This window comes from Podarcis pityusensis, assembly GCF_964106645.2.
Source record: "Podarcis pityusensis genome assembly, chromosome: 4".
NCBI classification, from domain to species: domain Eukaryota; kingdom Metazoa; phylum Chordata; class Lepidosauria; order Squamata; family Lacertidae; genus Podarcis; species Podarcis pityusensis.
This window is the reverse complement of record NC_138027.1, coordinates 70,401,109-70,418,918: the sequence shown is the minus strand read 5'-3', so window position 1 is coordinate 70,418,918 and position 17,810 is coordinate 70,401,109. Positions and strand designations below refer to the sequence as shown.

At 39.9% G+C, this 17,810-nt stretch overlaps 1 protein-coding gene across 6 annotated transcripts in view; it reads right to left on the bottom strand.

Moving 5' to 3' along the window:
• NLGN4X (neuroligin 4 X-linked) overlaps positions 1–17,810 on the bottom strand; it is a 160,656-nt gene that overhangs the window by 63,558 nt on the left and 79,288 nt on the right. The window lies entirely within an intron of this gene.

Here is a 17,810-nt window from a genome sequence, read left to right as displayed (position 1 = left end):
CTTTCATAATCACAGAGATTGATTTTTGTTAAAGGTCAAAAGCCTGTCACTGAGGCAATGTCTTCTGCTCTCAAGCCGATTAGTGTTGTCAGGTCTCCTCCTTGTGCTTGAGTTTGAGGTACAGCTCCTGTAATAGGCTGTATAAATTGTTCCCTCTGGGTTTGATGTCAACTTTTCCCTTGTCTTGCAAAGCTTGCACTGTAACACATGCTCTCTGGTATGCATATAAACCAAGTCTAATGTTGGGGCATTTCACCTTTAATGCTATCGTGCATAAATTTGACCTATAGAACTATTGAGTTCTAGAAGAATATGCAAGTAGCAAGTGAAATTATACTAGATTTACACATTGATCATCAAAATACTTTTATGGCTTGGGGAAACTTTTCATATCATTTGTAACCAGGTCTGAAGGAGATTAGTCGATTCTACACTGATGGAGAAAAATAAGCTTCTAGCTCTCCTATTAAGAAAGTTATGAAGCAAAATGTGCAGGTAACCTTCTAAGCAATTAGCCAGCCTGGTTGCTCCCACCTGTAAGTGTTTTTTTAGGGAAGTGAGAGTTGTAGTTGATAAATGAGTTGTTTAGACACCAAGCAATAGGAATCCTTTGGATACTAAAGGCCTGCTGTTTCCCCTCCACTTCAGTGCACTTTTTCTGATTCTGTGTCATTTTCTAATAGTCCTCGAAGTTTCCATTGTTTGCCCTTCCTCTCCCCCCCCCCCCCAGTAACCAGGATGCATCTTTCCTGTGGTGGGTTTGTTTGAGATGATTTATTCCCAATAAGTTATTTTCTACAAATAGTACTATGCAGTAAGTGAAGATAGATTTTAAAGAATCCCCACACCAAAAGGCAAATGGAAAAGATATCTCTTAAATATCTAAACAGTATTTTAATATGAAAATTTCCCATCATGGAAATTTTCTAATTTAATACAGATAAATCCTTGCTTGTAATAAGGAACTGTATGCGCCATAGAATAAGGGACTATAAATTATGCCCCATGTGCATAATTTTTATTTTACATTTTGACATATGGTATTTTACATTTGGTTTATGAAAAACTCCTATGGAGATGGAAAATCCTGCATACTTATTCTGCAACTTATTCTGCACCAATTGTAATTAGAATTTCATTTGTTGGACTTTATTATCCAAAACTTAATTTACAAAATTATTTTGGTTTAACAACCCAGACTTTTCCAGAAGGTTTGAAATGGCTATTTGCTTCATTTTTTGCAACCATTCTGTTATTACTCTTGCCTCTGTCTTCAAGATAATAGTGATGTCTAATTATTTAAAAACTTCTTAAAAGGTTTAATTTAAAAAAACCCTTTATCATTAGCAATCAGGTAGAAATGGATTAATTTACTGGAAAACCCAGACTTAGGTTACTTGTGAGAAACTACAATGGCAAGTGTGTCTGTTTAGGGCAGATAGCAATGAGAGGCACCAAGTCCCTTCTATCCTCTCTTTTGCTCACTTGCTCCTACCAGTAGCTGGCTGAAAGTGAAAGCACATACCATACCAGTATACTGTTCTGGACATATTGCCAACAATCTTTCCTCCTTCTTGAAGCCAATTATGGAGATATTCCCCAGAGTTAAAGGGCTTCTTCATCTGCTCTAAGGTAACAGACAAATGATAGGTTAATTGGTAGCCCATGAGACTCCAGTTTCTGACCATAAATTTTACATGTAAGAACAACATGATATGCAGTCCTCTCCTGGTGTTTGTAAATATTTGCTGGTAAATATTTGCATAAGGCTACTGTGATTGGTAATAAGATTTGGTATTGAATTTTACAAAATTATTCCTACTGAGTGTGAGTGATTGTAAAATGCACATTATACAAAGATTTAATGAGACAATTCTCTGCATCAATTAACTGTTTATTGATTGAAAAGAGCACATTTTGGGTTCAGTACATTCAAATCCAATTATTTTTCATTTGACCAAAACAAGATCACAAGCAAATGTTTTTAACTCTCAATGTCGGCTAAAGAACTGGAATGCCAGCTTCAACCAAAGAGCAGACAGTGAAGATGCAGGAAGAAGAGCTAAAGATTCCAGCTGTTTTAGGATTTAGGCATGAAATTTACAGATATGCAATTTCTGCCCTCGATTATTTGGTGTGGCGATCCTTAACGTAGTGGATTGTTCTAAAACAGCAATACCAGGCTCTTTTGTTTGGTGGGCCACTTTGTCCATCACAACTCTAGCTTATTTTTAACTCCAGTTAAGAGGTCTTTTCTGTGCCACCTCAGTGTCAGGCCACATTTATTCACAAATGATCAACTCTTAAAATTGTAGTATTTAGCTACCCACAGGGCAGGTGAAATAAAAGGCAGACAGAAACAAAGCAGGCATGCTGTACTTAGCTACAGTGCTTACTCAAGCATTGCTAAATTGAAACAAGGTGCTGCTGCATGAAACATTGTGTTAACTTTAAATTAATCTGTCAGTAATTAAATAAGTAAATAGGTCTATAGTTCTTGTGAAATAAAGCACTGTGGGCAATAGTTATTGTTTTGTCATACTGAACAGTAGATCCATTGAAAATTCATACAAAATTTAAGTTTCTTAAGTCTGTTGATTTCAATGGGTCTATTCTGTATGACTTACTTGGATATCACCCTAAACAGAAATTCATACAAAATCAAGCCATTATTATCATCACCATCAGGAGAAAACTACAACCCTGGGGTTTTTTTTCCTGCCTGTCTTTCCTTTCACCTGTTCTTTGGATATTTTTTCCAGCAACAAAAGTCACATTTGCTTCCTTTTCTATGCTCACTCCCCTGCTGTCATAAGCAATTACACTGATACAATTTCTTTGGGTATCATTCGCATCCAGCCATGTCAGAGTGGGGCTCAAGGAATGGCTGATGTCTGTGCATACAATGTTCATTACCAAATGCCCCAACATACAGTGATGCAAATGCAATAAAGTACAGTGGTACCTCGGGTTACAAACACCTCAGGTTACAAACACTTTGAGTTACAGACTCTGCTAACCCGGAAGTAGTACCTCGGGTTAAGAACTTTGCCCCAGGATGAGAACAGAAATCGTGCAGCAGCGGCATGGTGGCAGCGGGAGGCCCCATCAGCTAAAGTGCTACCTCACGTTAAGAATGGTTTCAGTTTAAGAACTGACCTCCAGAACAAATTAAGTTCATAACCAAAGTATTACGGCTGGGAGAAGAAGTTCAGAGGCTTGGAAAATATACTTTCAGACACCCCTGAGAGAACCACAGTTGCCATATTGTGCCCTGCCTCAACCCTCCCCTGGAGAACCCAGAAAAATCTGAAACTGAGGAGAGACTATTCTAAAACAAAGCAAAACTGAAGCAGCTGTCCTGGACTGGTTGGACACAGAGGAAGAGGAATGGTAGGAGGAACCAGCTGGGGAACCTGCAAGGGAAGAAGGCTCAAAGCTAGGGGATTGGTGGTGGTGTGACATTGAGTGGTCAGAGGGAGAAGAATGGGAGAAGGTGCCAGAAGCTGAAGAGGTAAGAAGGCTTAGTGAGTGGGAGGAGCCTGTGGCAGAGAGCGGTCCAGAACGAGAGCGAGAAGCTGCAGCAGGAGAGTAGGATGAAGGAGGCCAAGAAGCAGAGATGAAGCAATATGATGAAGAGGCATCCTACTCCTGTGACAAGCTGCCTTCTCTCCTGGTCTCCCAGAGGATGGAGCATTGACAGGCATGCAAGCACATTCTCAGATTATTTGGGGGGAAACCCTGGAGAGGAGGGGGGCTTAGGCAGCTGTGAGAAGACAGGGACCTTCAGTCTCCACAACTGCTTCATGGGGCCAAGACCTACTGAAGAAGAGTTGCTATGCTCATTAGGCATGGCACTCCTGTGCAGATCCTGTCCCCCTCCCCTTTCTAATAAAGAGATAACTCCACGTACTTCATGTGATTTACTGCTGGCTTGTTCCTGACAGCAGCCAATTAAAGAAAACAAATACTTCACAAACTGATGTGTCTAAAAATTATTTGACAGTGCTTCTATGTACTGACAAACCTACTGGGAGAAAATGCACATCAGATTGATGCTTTGCAAAGATTCAAATCAGGTTTGAATATGTTTTTCTTTGCGGGGGAGATCAGGTACAACAAATAATAATGCTAATGTGAAAACTGTCAACATTACAATTTGTGTTATGCATTTTTAGGGGTGGGAGGGACTGCCACTCTGCTAATGTCCTAAAATTACCTTCATTGAAGTATTCTTATTTGCTTGATGCTGTCCAGTAATAGAATGTTCAGTCGTACCTTGATTGGTGAAGAATATCAGATCATTAAACGTGTGCATGTCACTCCCATCTGGAGGCTCGTGTTCACACACTGATATCTAACACATACAAGGAGCTGTCCATGATGAGGGGATTCACTGCCTTCTTTAACACCAGGTTAGTGTTCTACATATGAAGCAAAGAAAAGCACTCACACTGAAGAGACAGAAGGCATGGAAAACTAAATGCATAGTTACACCCTGTCAATTTCTGTGGCTACACTTTTTTACTTCAAAGAGAATCACCTTATCTATCACATAAATTACATTTGGATGATGCTCTCCACAAAAAAGCAATAATGGCCCAATGTAATTTAGTGCTAATGCAGTAACAAGGCTTTTTCAGAATGTATTTGTTCCCTGATTTTAAACTTACATGCATCCAGAACTACACTTCTTCTCATTCTGCAGTAAAAGCCCTCGTGACCTTCTCCACCTATGTGGTTACAAAATTCACATACATGTTCCTATTCACAGTGTGGGAAAGCACTGTGCTGAAGCGGCTGTCATGATCCTGGGCATCCACAGGAAGCAAGCTGCCTATCCAGTTTTCTCCTTTTTCACATGGATTATACAACAAACATGAACTTGGATCCAGAGATTTCTTGCATGAACAGAAATATGCTGTTCATTCAAGGCAGCCTCATAGTTTCCCTGTCCTGTATCACCTATCATCTCCCAGTGCCCTATCACATGCTGTTCTAGAGAATCCGCCATCCCTTAAGAGTAGTTTTGTGGAGGCACAGGTGATGTAGTGGGGTGGTATAGGAATACAGGAAATTGCCTTATGCTGAGCCAGACTGTTGGTCCATCGAGCTCATTGCTGTTTTCACTGAGTGACAGCAGCTCTCCAGGGTTAGAGGAAAGGTATGCTGAAAACTGAACCTGGAACCTCCTGCATACACAGCAGATGCAGCTACAAGTGAAGAACCCATAGCACAAGTGCTCATCTGCCTCTGGATCCAAATCAGGATTTATTTAACAAAGTGGTAGGGGACAGTAACACAGCAAGAGAATCACAACAACCAGCACCTTGAATAGGTCCACTCCACATTTTAAACCCATTTAAGGCGCTATACATTTCAAGCGGTAGTGTACCACTTCAAACAGTCATAGCTTCCCATCAAGAAACTTGGCAACCTTAGAATACCCCTTATTCCCCTTACAAGCTAAAACTCCCAGAGTTCCATGGGAAAAGAAAATTATTGTTAAACCACTGACTTAACAACACACCACAGGTTCCTGCTACTCACATGGAGATATTAGGTGTGGGGTTCCAGCCTGTGCAACCATATTTGAAACATTTATGGCATTACACGGTTTAAAAATAAAAACTAAAACCTGGAAATATCAACACGTGATAGCTAAGCTAATTTCCTTTTACCAGCAACATTTGCAAATGTGAGAAGATGAGAAGTGCTTTCACACGGTCTCACCTTTCATTTGTTTTGAACAGTTGTGGTAAATTGTCCTGATCTAATGCCGTCTAAGATCTAATGTTTCAATTGGCTTGTTTGGAAATATTGATTCCATTAATCCTGTTTGTTACATCTTTACTTTCAGGGGAACAAAGAAGCTATATAATTGTCTCTTGGGAGAATATATTGAGGGGACATCATAGGTGGTAAGGATCAATAGCAGTTGGTTTTGAGAATCAGCAAGAGATAGTTAATCAGGTGTTTGGCTTGGACATAAAAGAAACAAGATGCTCATTTTTACATTCTGCTATGTTTTAAATAACTATGGATTATCAATAACAATGATTACAATATCTTGCCTTTTCTGTTGTGGTCTTCTAAACAGCCAGCTTATACTTGAAAGAAAGTGTATCAAGCAAGAATCCCTGTATGAGGTATAGATGCAGACTCAGTCTAAGGCAAATTGGAATGTTTAGTCAATGTAAGATAGAGCAGACCCATTGAAACTAAAGGATATAACTAATTTAGGCATATTAATTTCAATGAGTCTACAGTGAGTAGAATTTACTTGATTGTGTTGTTGTTGTTTAGTCGTTTAGTCGTGTCCGACTCTTCGTGACCCCATGGACCAGAGCACGCCAGACACTCCTGTCTTCAACTCCCGCAGTTTGTCTCCCGCAGTTTGGTCAGACTCATGTTTGTGGCTTCAAGAACACTGTCCAACCATCTCATCCTCTGTCGTCCCCTTCTCCTTGTGCCCTCCATCTTTCCCAACATCAGGGTCTTTTCCAGGGAGTCTTCTCTTCTCATGAGGTGGCCAAAGTATTGGAGCCTCAGCTTCACGATCTGTCCTTCCAGTGAGCACTCAGGGCTGATTTCCTTAAGAATGGAGAGGTTTGATCTTCTTGCAGTCCATGGGACTCTCAAAAGTCTCCTCCAGCACCATAATTCAAAAGCATCAATTCTTCGGCGATCAGCCTTCTTTATGGTCCAGCTCTCACTTCCATACATCACTACTGGGAAAACCATGGCTTTAACTATACGGACCTTTGTTGGCAAGATGATGTCTCTGCTTTTTAAGATACTGTCTAGCTTTGCCATCGCCTTTCTCCCAAGGAGCAGGTGTCTTTTAATTTCATGACTGCTGTCACCATCTGCAGTGATCATGGAGCCCAAGAAAGTAAAATCTCTCACTGCCTCCATTTCTTCCCCTTCTATTTGCCAGGAGGTGATGGGCCCAGATGGGCTTGATTGTAGATAAGTGTAACAATTCTGAAAAATTTGGAACTCCATATAACATTCACTGATCTCATACGAAAGCTTTTGGGAGAATGCTTTTACAAAATAGGGAGTAGAAAAACCAAAACCGCCATGTATTTTTCTCCATGTGTTTCAAAATATGCTCAGGAGAAACAATTTATAGACTTGTACCAGGACATATACAAAGTCTTTACTGAAGATATGTTGAAATAAGTTTGGATTATTTACTCCAGGTCCTATGGGTGATATCCAACTAAATCATACTCAAAGAAGGCCCATTGAAAAAACTAGACTTATATAAATGGATTTCACTGGATCCTTTCTGAATATTCAATATACGATAATTTGACTAAATATATATTTTGTAAAATTATTTCTGTATGATACAAATCATTTTTTAAGTAATTTTACGGAGCAGAAGGAAAAGGCAGAAGAATAGAACATCCTGTAGTAGTAGATTAAATAGCGCAAAAGGGTGTGAATGACTCATGATGGCCAGTTGTGCCAGAATGTGAATCAGAATGCATAGTGTATTGAAAGCAATGCAATGAAGATAGACAGCAGTCATATGCAGATGTGAATTCAAATGCACTTTTAAACATATATTCAATTTGCAGCTGTGGTTGCTGACCCAGCAAGTGATAAACACAACAGAAAAAAGCTTCTGATTGTGAATTTCCGTAGCCTTAGCAGATCTGGAAAAAATATAATTTACAAGGATTGCCCCCCCCCCCCATTTTAATAGCAGAAAGGTCATCACTATATGTTCACTGAATCAAGGGGAAATTGCTTAATATACAGAATATCATACATTCGTCAGTGCATCATTGCTTGAATATCTCTGTAGCAGAAGCTGACCTTGCAATTTCGTCTGGAGAGAAAACTCACTTGAGAAAACTACAACTTGCCAGCCAGAAGGCTGATTAGATCTTAAATTTGGCGATTATACCCAGGAGCATAGTAACTTCCTGCTGAGCCTGCCTGTTTAAATTACACTGTTTTATCAATGGCACATGCCACTAATAAATAGAATTAATCAAGGCTTCTCTCAGTAGAGTCGTTCTCCTTATGCCTTAATGTCTGTTGATGTTAGAACCACAGAACAGCTTTCACTTTACCCACTACAAGAGCACTATCAAGGGCAGAGGGGGAAACAAAACAAGTAGGGCTAAACTGTTTTAACTTTATCAGGTAAGATTCTAGAGGTGATTGCTTTGATTAAGCATGCCGCATACAACTTCCGTAAACTATGCTAGCTCTTTAGCCCTCTGGTGACACATTCAACTCACATACTAACACCATTTAACACTGAGTTTCATTTAGATGTTGCATGCACACTGATTGATTCCCGATTATATGATCAACCCACCGGACCTTAATGGCCAAACTACACACTTCATTAATCACATTTTCTAAAAGTGTGCTTAATGCTGCCACATTTATTTTGAAAGGAAAGCAGCCAGAAGGGCTCCAATCCAGCCTTTTATTATTGCAAGTATCAGGTTCAGGGGACTGGAAACAACTGGAGGGAGGGACGGATGATCTTCAGTAGGAAACTGGTCCAAGTCAGGATTGGATCATGGCACTGGAATGGGGTCCATTCCGCTGCTTTTCCCTCAAAAGGAAAATGGTAGCATTAAAGCACAGCTTTTGAAAGCATGAAATGTGGAGTTTGTGTTGTTGTTGCTGCTGCTGTTCTTGTTGTAATTAAAACTTGTATTCTGCCCTCCATCCATAGATCTCCGGGCAGTTCACAGCATGAAAATACCAGATTAAAAAACACAAAATACAAGCTTTGCTCCAGAACAGAACAATCTGATCCATGCTTTGGGTTCCATTGTTTGACCTTGTCACTGATAAGAGCATTTGCAGAAAAGATATTCAAAAGCTGAATTCTGGCACAAAGATATTGTTATACAAACTACAGTAGTAGCTTTCAAGGAGGATTGATTGATTGATTGATTGATTGATTATGGCATTTATACCCTGTTTTCCTTATAGTTACCATACTTCCTCCCCCTTCTGTTTTTAACCCTATCACACCCCTGTAGACTGACAAATGATTGGTCCAGAGTCACTCAGCAAGCTTCATGGCTGATTGCAGATGTGAACCCTGGTTTCTTCAGTATTAGCCCAGCACTCTAACCATTACACTGGCTCTGACTGTCAGAACATGTTAGGCAAATTCACTATATGTAACTGGCCAACACATCAGTAGAGAGTGTACCATGCCATGCACACAGTGGGATGCAGGAATCACTCCTGAACTAGTCTCATACTAGAAAGATGCAGGCAAAAGTGTATGTGTGAAAATGGAGCAGGCACACAAGTGATACTGGAAAAATGAAAGGGTTTCACTTTCAAATGCTTTAAGAATTGAGGCAGAGCTTATGACCAGAAACATATACATTTTCACATGGTGCAACCTGCATTTACTACCAATTTTATGTATTTTTTACTATAACTTCATTTCTATCATTTTTGTGTTTGTTCACTTGCTTAAAAATCTGCTTTCTACAAATATTCAGTGTGGTTGACGACATCAACTAAAGCCCAGTTGCTTCATTTATTTAAAATATTTTGTAGTGTACAAAAGTGTTTTACATGACTTTTACAACACTGCCCTGATAACAGCAACAACAAAGATTTAACTGTAACTGCTATATACTAAAATGGCAGCATCCTCAAACCATATGAAAACCTTATGGAGGCAGTCATACTATGAAGCCAGGGAAATCACTGAGGAAGCTTTGCTCCAGACTTTTGAGCATTTAGGCTTTTCTTCAAATAGGTAAAGGTAAAGGGACCCCTGACCATTAAGTCCAGTTGTGACCAACTCTGGGGTTGCAGCGCTCATCTCGCTTTATTGGCCAAGGGAGCCAGAGTACAGCTTCCGGGTCATGTGGCCAGCATGACTAAGCCGCTTCTGGCGAACCAGAGCAGCGCATGGAAACACTCATACACAAAAATGATTTTAGAAATCATCCAACGAAACAGTGACAATGTCTAAAAGCAGCACATGGAAACTCAGAAGTATTGGGAGAAATGGTGGTATGGAGGAAGGTCTTTTGCTCAGTACCAATGTAACATCAGATTAGGTAACAGGGGAGTCTCCCTGGAGAAAGCAGGACACCACTACGAAGATGGATCTTCCCTGGTTGCAGTGATGTCAATAAAAATTGCACAGAAAATCTAGCTGGTTTTCATATTTCTCTGCCAGGCTTTTGTCATGGAAATGATTTTTTTCTTTAAACCTTTCCACTTCCTTTGACAGTTGAAAGAAATCAAGTGTGAATCCAACAGTTTCAATCAAATCTTATTATGCAAGCATTCAGGCTCTATTATGCTTTTGATGGTGTCACTGGGAGCATGATAGGGCTCAAACTTCACAATCGGCACAGAAATAATACCATTTATTTTCTGAGTATTACCTTTTTTGGGGGGGGAGGGGGTAGTTTCCTGGACTGAGGAATAAATCATTTTAGATGATCCTATTCCAAACTGAGAATTGGGGAGGCTTTGCCCATTGACAGCTATAAACGTCAGCTTATGAGCAGAATATGTGTAATACATTGTGGTGAACTGGGCTTTTATGCCACAATGCAACTAAGTGAAAATTCCCAGCACCCGCCCCCCAAGCAACATCTGATTAAAATAAAAACTTTAATAAGAAACTGACAGCTGCCACATAAGCTTTAAAAACTGTAGCTGGAAATATGCTTACATGAAATTTGCTATGAGCTACGTACTTGTCACTTCCAACAAGCAATCAACTTTATATGCCTCATGGCATGCACAGTATTTTTGTGCTCTGCCTTGCCTTTCAAAATCCTGCTGGAACAATTCCTCCCCCTCCCCCTCGAATTATAAATGTATACTTTTATCAGGTATTATATCTTCTACTGAAAAGAAAAGGACAGTAACAGAAAGCAAGAAGTAAAGACATACACAGAGAGCAATATGGTCAATAAGTTCTAAGTGCCTGCCACACAGCTGCCTTCTGGTCATCTCAAGCTTAGATAACTGTGAAAGGAAAATTGACAACTGGATAATTTATAAAGTCGTTCTTTTCTGCAAGATTACATTTTTTGAAAGATACTGAAAAGCAGACCAGAATATTCTCGGAAGCAGGAGCAAGTCCACTTTCACTTCCAACCCAGAAATGTCCTCCTGTGCTTTTAAAAACTGCATGCATTGCTCCAATTTTAAATCCATCTCCCAGAAGGAGATAGGAAATGTGAGAGCCAGTGTGATGTAGTGGTTCAGAGCAGTGGACTCGTAATCTGGTGAACCGGGTTTGATTCCCTGCTCCTCCACATGCAGCTACTGGGTGACCTTGGGCTAGTCACACTTCTTTGAAGTCTCTCAGCCCCACTCACCTCACAGAGTGTTTGTTGTGGGGGAGGAAGGGAAAGGAGAATGTTAGCCGCTTTGAGACTCCTGAAGGGGAGTGATAAAGCAGGATATCAAATCCAAACTCTTCTCTTCTCTTCTCTTCTCTTCTCTTCTCTTCTCTTCTCTTCTCTTCATATGAAATGCACATTTCCCCTGTTTTTTAAGGTTAGATACCCTACAGTTGAATATTGTATACTCTTGTTTGCTTTGTTGTTACTGTTTTATTATCATCAACTTGGGGGAGAGTGTGTAGCAGCCAGCGAAGAGACTCCAACGAAGAGTTCTTGATGTTGCAGCATAATTGCTGACAGCAGTGAGGCCTTGTCAGCACATAACACCTCTGCACCAGTTGCCAATCTGTTTCCGCACCAAGTTCAAGGTGTTACTCTTGTAGTGGAATTACGAAATAAAATCCTGGCGTACTGAGCATGCCCAAAGAATTTGGTAAAGGTGACCAATCTCACGACGCTCCCTTTGTGTGGTATTGGCCAATCACATAGCGCTCTCTGTTAAAAATGGTAGTACGCATGCTCACACTGTTTGTAATTTGGACCAATCATGGAAATGGGGTGAGGGAAACTCAGTATTTGGATTGGATAGGAATTGGATAGGAAATTGTAACTTAATGGGATGTGTGGAATTTGTGCCAAATGTATAAAACTGTTTGGAATGCTTTGTCCAGTGGCCAGTTGATTTGGGACAAAGAAAGCCCTGCTGGTCCTTTCTGCACAGAAAAGAAATAAATACTCGGGCCTGCTTTTTCACTTGCTGTCTTGTGGTTTTTGGCTGTGCGTGAGACAGAGCAAGTACTTGCTTACAACACTATTAGCATATAAAACCAAGAGCATCTTCCTCCACATGTGCCCAACCAGCCATGATGATCAGTGGGTTTGGCACTACTACAGGTGCTACATAATACATTTTCTGCATTTGTAATAACTCAGTTGTTTAATGTGGCAGCGCCTTCACTTTGGAACTCCCTGCCCATTGAGATCAAGCAGGTGCATTCCCTGTACTCTTTTCAGCACCTGCTAAAAACATTTCTGTTTAGACAAGCCTACCCAGATGCATAGAATGTTGAGGTGACACTATTAACACTTATAATCAGATTAAAATATATGTCAGCTGTACATGTCTGGTTAAGTTTACCAAAGTAGAGACATTTTCATCAGACGCTGAAAAGAATACAGTACAGTGAAGACACCTGCCTAATGTCAATGCGTGGGGCATTTCAGGCGCTGCCAAAATAAAAGAGCAATGCCTTAGTGGTGCAGAATGAACATTTGAAGGAGCACTGCCAAAGTGCCCATTCCACAGATTGAAGTGGTACAAATGAATACTCGGCTTGAGGTAGCCAGATTGCAACCAGTTGGACCAGCCTGACTTCTGTTCATTTCAGCCTTGTCTGCATTGAGCCCATATCCAACAGACTGATCTGTAGCCTGCCAAGAAAGAGATACAATTTGTGCCTAGAAAGTCTATGCCAGGCTTCCTCAACCTCGGCCTTCCAGATGTTTTGAGACTACAATTCCCAGCATCCCTGACCACTGGTCCTGCTAGCTAGGGATCATGGGAGTTGTAGGCCAAAAACATCTGGAGGGCCAAGGTTGAGGAAGCCTGGTCTATGCACATAGCACTCAGAAAACATGGGTGCATGAAGCTCAGAAGGTGTGAGACAAATTAATTCTCCAAGTGCCCACCTTTGGAGACTTTGATTATCTGAACATATCTACGCATGGCTATGGTCCCCACTCCAGTCCCCACTTGAGCTGTGCATAATTAGCTGCTGGAATATAATCCAAGCTGTTTGGGTGTACTTGGTTTTCAGGTCTAAATATATATAAGTTTTTCAACATCCATTGCCTTTTGGGAGGTGATAAGTACAGCTGCTTTGAGCAGCATTTCATACTAAATTGCTGATATTCTTTATCAGGCTTATTGGCACTTTAAAGAAGGTTTATCTGAGAAGACTTTAATAATCAGTTGTATATATAATCCTTTCACTTGCAGCTGCAATTTGGGGGTGGGGGAGGAGGAGGAAGAACCAATCTCTCCCAACCTTTCAAAGAAACCATTTGTATCAAAATACCTTTTTATCTGAGCTTTCTCTGCTAGTCTCTAGTTAATCCATTCCTCTGCCCATGAAAGTGCTGCATTTTTTCCTAAGGAGCAAATTTAACTAGCAAATTTTATTATCAAAATCCAAAAGAGTAATAAATTAAATGGGACTGTGTAGTACATGCCACAACAGGTAGTATAACTTGAATTGGGTATTAGCAGCTTGTGCCTAAGGTACATCCTGAAAATATGCTTATATTTCTCTTCAGTTTTGTATGTAATTCTGCCTAATATACATGTTTTTTGCAAGCAGTTCCCTCTAATATAATGATTCTTTGTACGTTGCATGCATATGCACTTTTTATCCCCAATACATGCATTTTTAGTTGGAGATACACCACAAAAGTGTGCATTTCTCAAGATAGCTGTGTTTCAGTTTAAGTGTTGTTTCAGGAAGTGCAAATTAAGTAGGTTTGCATTAAAATGTGAACCAAACCTCATTTCTCTTCCATCCCTCATTTCAAGTCCACCTCTATAACTACCCACAGCCTTATTCTGGTGCATGCTTTGTTATTTGTGAAAGTACCAAACCTGGCTAGTGGTGATTGTTTTATTCGTAGTATAGAAGAAAGGACCTCAATTCAGTCTTTGCCTTCTTCAGTACTTCCCCTATATCTGAACAAAGCTTTACAAACAGCCTGGGTATCAGTTATATATGCATGTCACTCTAGTGTAGTTCAGTGTACGACTCAGCCGATATACTCAACAGATCCTTATACAACCCTCTTGGTGCATTTAAGGCTCCATAGTTATATCAGCATTTCAGATCTACAGAAAGGCTCAGTGTGCAAGTGAAACGTTGCAAAATCTTGAGACTGGCTTACTTAGCTTTCTCTGAAAACAAAGGCATATATGAGGCATCTTTTCTTGTTGAGTTTTATTAACCGCTTGAGCATAGATCAGGTGAATATATATAATTAAATAATCTCTAGACTAAGAGAAGGGTTGGAGTCTTTCTGAGCAGAGATGGGTATGACATTTTAAACGTCACAAATGGGTGGGGATAGGGAAAATCATTTCTGAACACAAAAAACTGCAAACAGCCTAATGTGTTGCTTTTAACAACAATTTTGTTTTCAGTTAGCAGGTTGCTTATAACAGAAATTCAACATATTTTCAGACTTTTAAATTAAATGAATCATAATTGATGTATTTTAGTGACGTGTTTGCATGTGACCCCCCCCCCCCCCGTCTTTGCCTGATGGCTTTAGAACAAAACTTAAATTGTTATAGTTCACATGCTTCATCATTGATATTAAATGGTCTAAGAAGAAGAAATCTTAAACTAAGCAACTGTTAAATTTGTAAATTGTGTATTGTACAATTAGATACTGAAATGTATTACTATGTATTACTGGGACTAGTAATATACTATTAGATTGCATAACTATATTTTGTCTGTAAACCCTATTGAATATGTGCATTTAGGACTGCAGTCATAGAACAGGGTTGCCATATGTCCCGGGAAATTTTGGGAAATCGGCAAAAAGCTCAACAACTTTGAGTTTCTGCCCCATGCTTTAGAATAACTACAGAAATCTAGGAACAGCAGGTATAAACTGGAAGACCATCTGAAGGAATATCCAAATATGGATGCTAGGCACTGCTTTTAACAGAATGCACATTTGGAAACAGGTGGTCTCCTATGAGTTCAATAAAAAAATTATATATGCATTCTCCACTATTCTACCCCTGGCTAGCTTGCACAGATGTCTGCACATCTATGTCCCCAACAATTCATCCTGCAAAGAAAATTATAAAATGGGACTGAAGGCAGAGTTTAGGATAATTGTTTGCACTACAATTGTGGAATGACTACCCACGCTAGAAACTGAACCTACAAGTTACTCTGACATCCATGATTGATAGTATTAAAGGAAACACATTCTTTATTATTTGTTAAGAAATTAGCATATTGCTTCCCACATCCGAAGAAGTGCTCAAGGCAGCTAGCATTAACAGTGACACTGTCAAACAAGAATAATCCAACCATAAGGTATTTTTAATGTCCAACATGCACAGGAGATGCCAGTTTATTAATCAGGAACACGAACAGGAAACGGGCAAGGAGCCAACGTTTTCTCATGCCTCTGAGTGGGAGAAGGGACAGGGACAGAGGACAGACTTGGTAGCAGAAGGATATTTTGCATGGAGGTGGGTCGTGGCATTTAAAATTGCTGTTATGTGTCACCCATCACTTCCAAGAAGTGGAGGCCGGTCAAAGCAAGGGTGAGCTGCCTCCCTCCCTCAATGATGCGCTTAACTGACTCATATGCTTGGATATGTCAGCAGGTGCAGAGGAGGGGAATGGAGGAGGCACATACAGGTGCCGGGCAGCCAGAGAGCCAAAAGGTAGAGATTGACCAAGATGCATAATTGTGGTACAGCCAGATTGCAGACAAGTACTAATAATCCTGAACTGCCCAGGTGTTCTCATCTGGTCAGGCTAAGCTGCAAGTGTGAAGAGAGATCATCGCCACTGCCAGCCAGCCCAGCAGACACTGCTGAAGAACTAACCGCATGCTACCAAACAAAGTACAGAAGTGGGAACTATGAACATGGCTCACAAATGCCAGTTTGTTTTTGCCCCTTACAGCCTTCAACATCAATGCATCAGCTGAACCATTTTTTCTTTTTTCTTTTTAATTTTAATCGCAATATCATATGAGAGAACCAGCACATCAACACCATGATCCTAACCCCCTTACCTGGGAATTAACCCATTGGATTCAATACTTACTTCTCAGTGGCCATAGTTAAATTTTCATTGTTATTCTTCTGAGAGGTAGGTATTGGATAGGGGATGAAATATATTTAATGTATTTAATTTTATTTTTGAAAAAACTTGTATCCCACTCAAAGCTGCTTTAAAAAAAATACAATATTTCATAACATATGCAGCACTCCTAAAACTACAACTGTAATCACAATGAACCAACATTAATGTAACAGACTAGAGAAATGATAAAATCATTTGTAAAAAAGTAAGGATCAAAGTGAGAACAGAATTTAATGAAGTAAACCAAAAGGGCACTTAGCCAAACACTTTAATAAATAGCCATGTTTCAACTAACTATGTAAAACATTAAAGTGTTGGAGTATGATGAATCTCAGGTGGATATTCTGCAAGGTGGGTGCCACAACAGAAAAGACTCTAATCCTAGTATCTACCCACCATCCTTCATAGGATCAAGGGTTCTGGAGCAATGGCTCAGATGTGAGGAAAATACAGTGGTCCTTAAAATAACCAGGTCCCAAGCCATGTAGGGCTTAAAGGTTAAAACCAGCACCTTGAACTGAGCCTGAAAACAAACTCTCAACCAATGCATGCCAAACAAAAGAGGCCTAATGCTTTTGAATGCTTAGCTCTTGTCAGCAATTTGGCCACAGCCCCTTCCGCCAGTTGCATTCCCGACTGCTTTCATGGCCAGCTCCATGCTGAGTGCCTTATTTATTGATAGACAAAATCACAGTGCTTTAGTAAAGGTTCATTTAAGGAAATGAAGATGCACTACAGAAAGCTAAAAAAGCACTCCTGCTTGATGGTTTTGTTGTTGTTGTTTTTGCAAAACTAGGGGAATAAAAATATATTATTGAGACAACAATTAGTTTTTTTAAATAAAAAACATAGCTATTTTATTAGCTAAGTAATATAAGGCAAACTGATTTTCTGGTCTATGTTTCACCACATTTTAACAACCAGAAGCCTTTACCTTTCATGAGGAAGCTTAAAAGCAGGCATAATTCAGTCAAGTGCCAGTGAGAAAATAATGGCGACCTTCAGGTGACTCATTCTTTATATAGCATGAGATTTTGAAACGAATAGTAGCCACAGTTTGCATTCTTCACTACCCAGCAAATCATTACAAAACCAAATCCACATGTATCTGCTAATATGTTGGCAAATTTAATATTTTATATTCAAATGTAGTTTCATTGTTTGTTGTTACCAGCTCATTGTTGGCAAGGAAGGTTGTTATAACAGTGTGTTTGTAAGAGTTTTCAGCCCAAGCCAAGGAAGTCACTGAGTCACAAAGAAAACTTATCTTGGCTGCCTTGAATTCATACCATCATGACCCAGCCAGTGATTTAGGCAACAGCAGAAGTGGTTACATTCAAGAAAAAAACATCGCCTACCAATATAATTCAGTTTCTCCAATCTAATATATGTTATCTGAAAAACCTCACGCAGCAACACAAGCAATAACCAATGTGGCAAGAGTTGACTAAAAGGAAATCGAATTGATTATACAAAGCTTTGCCTCAGTGCTCTTTCCCAGAAGATGGAAGAGACTAATAGGCATAGTTCATTATAAAATGCA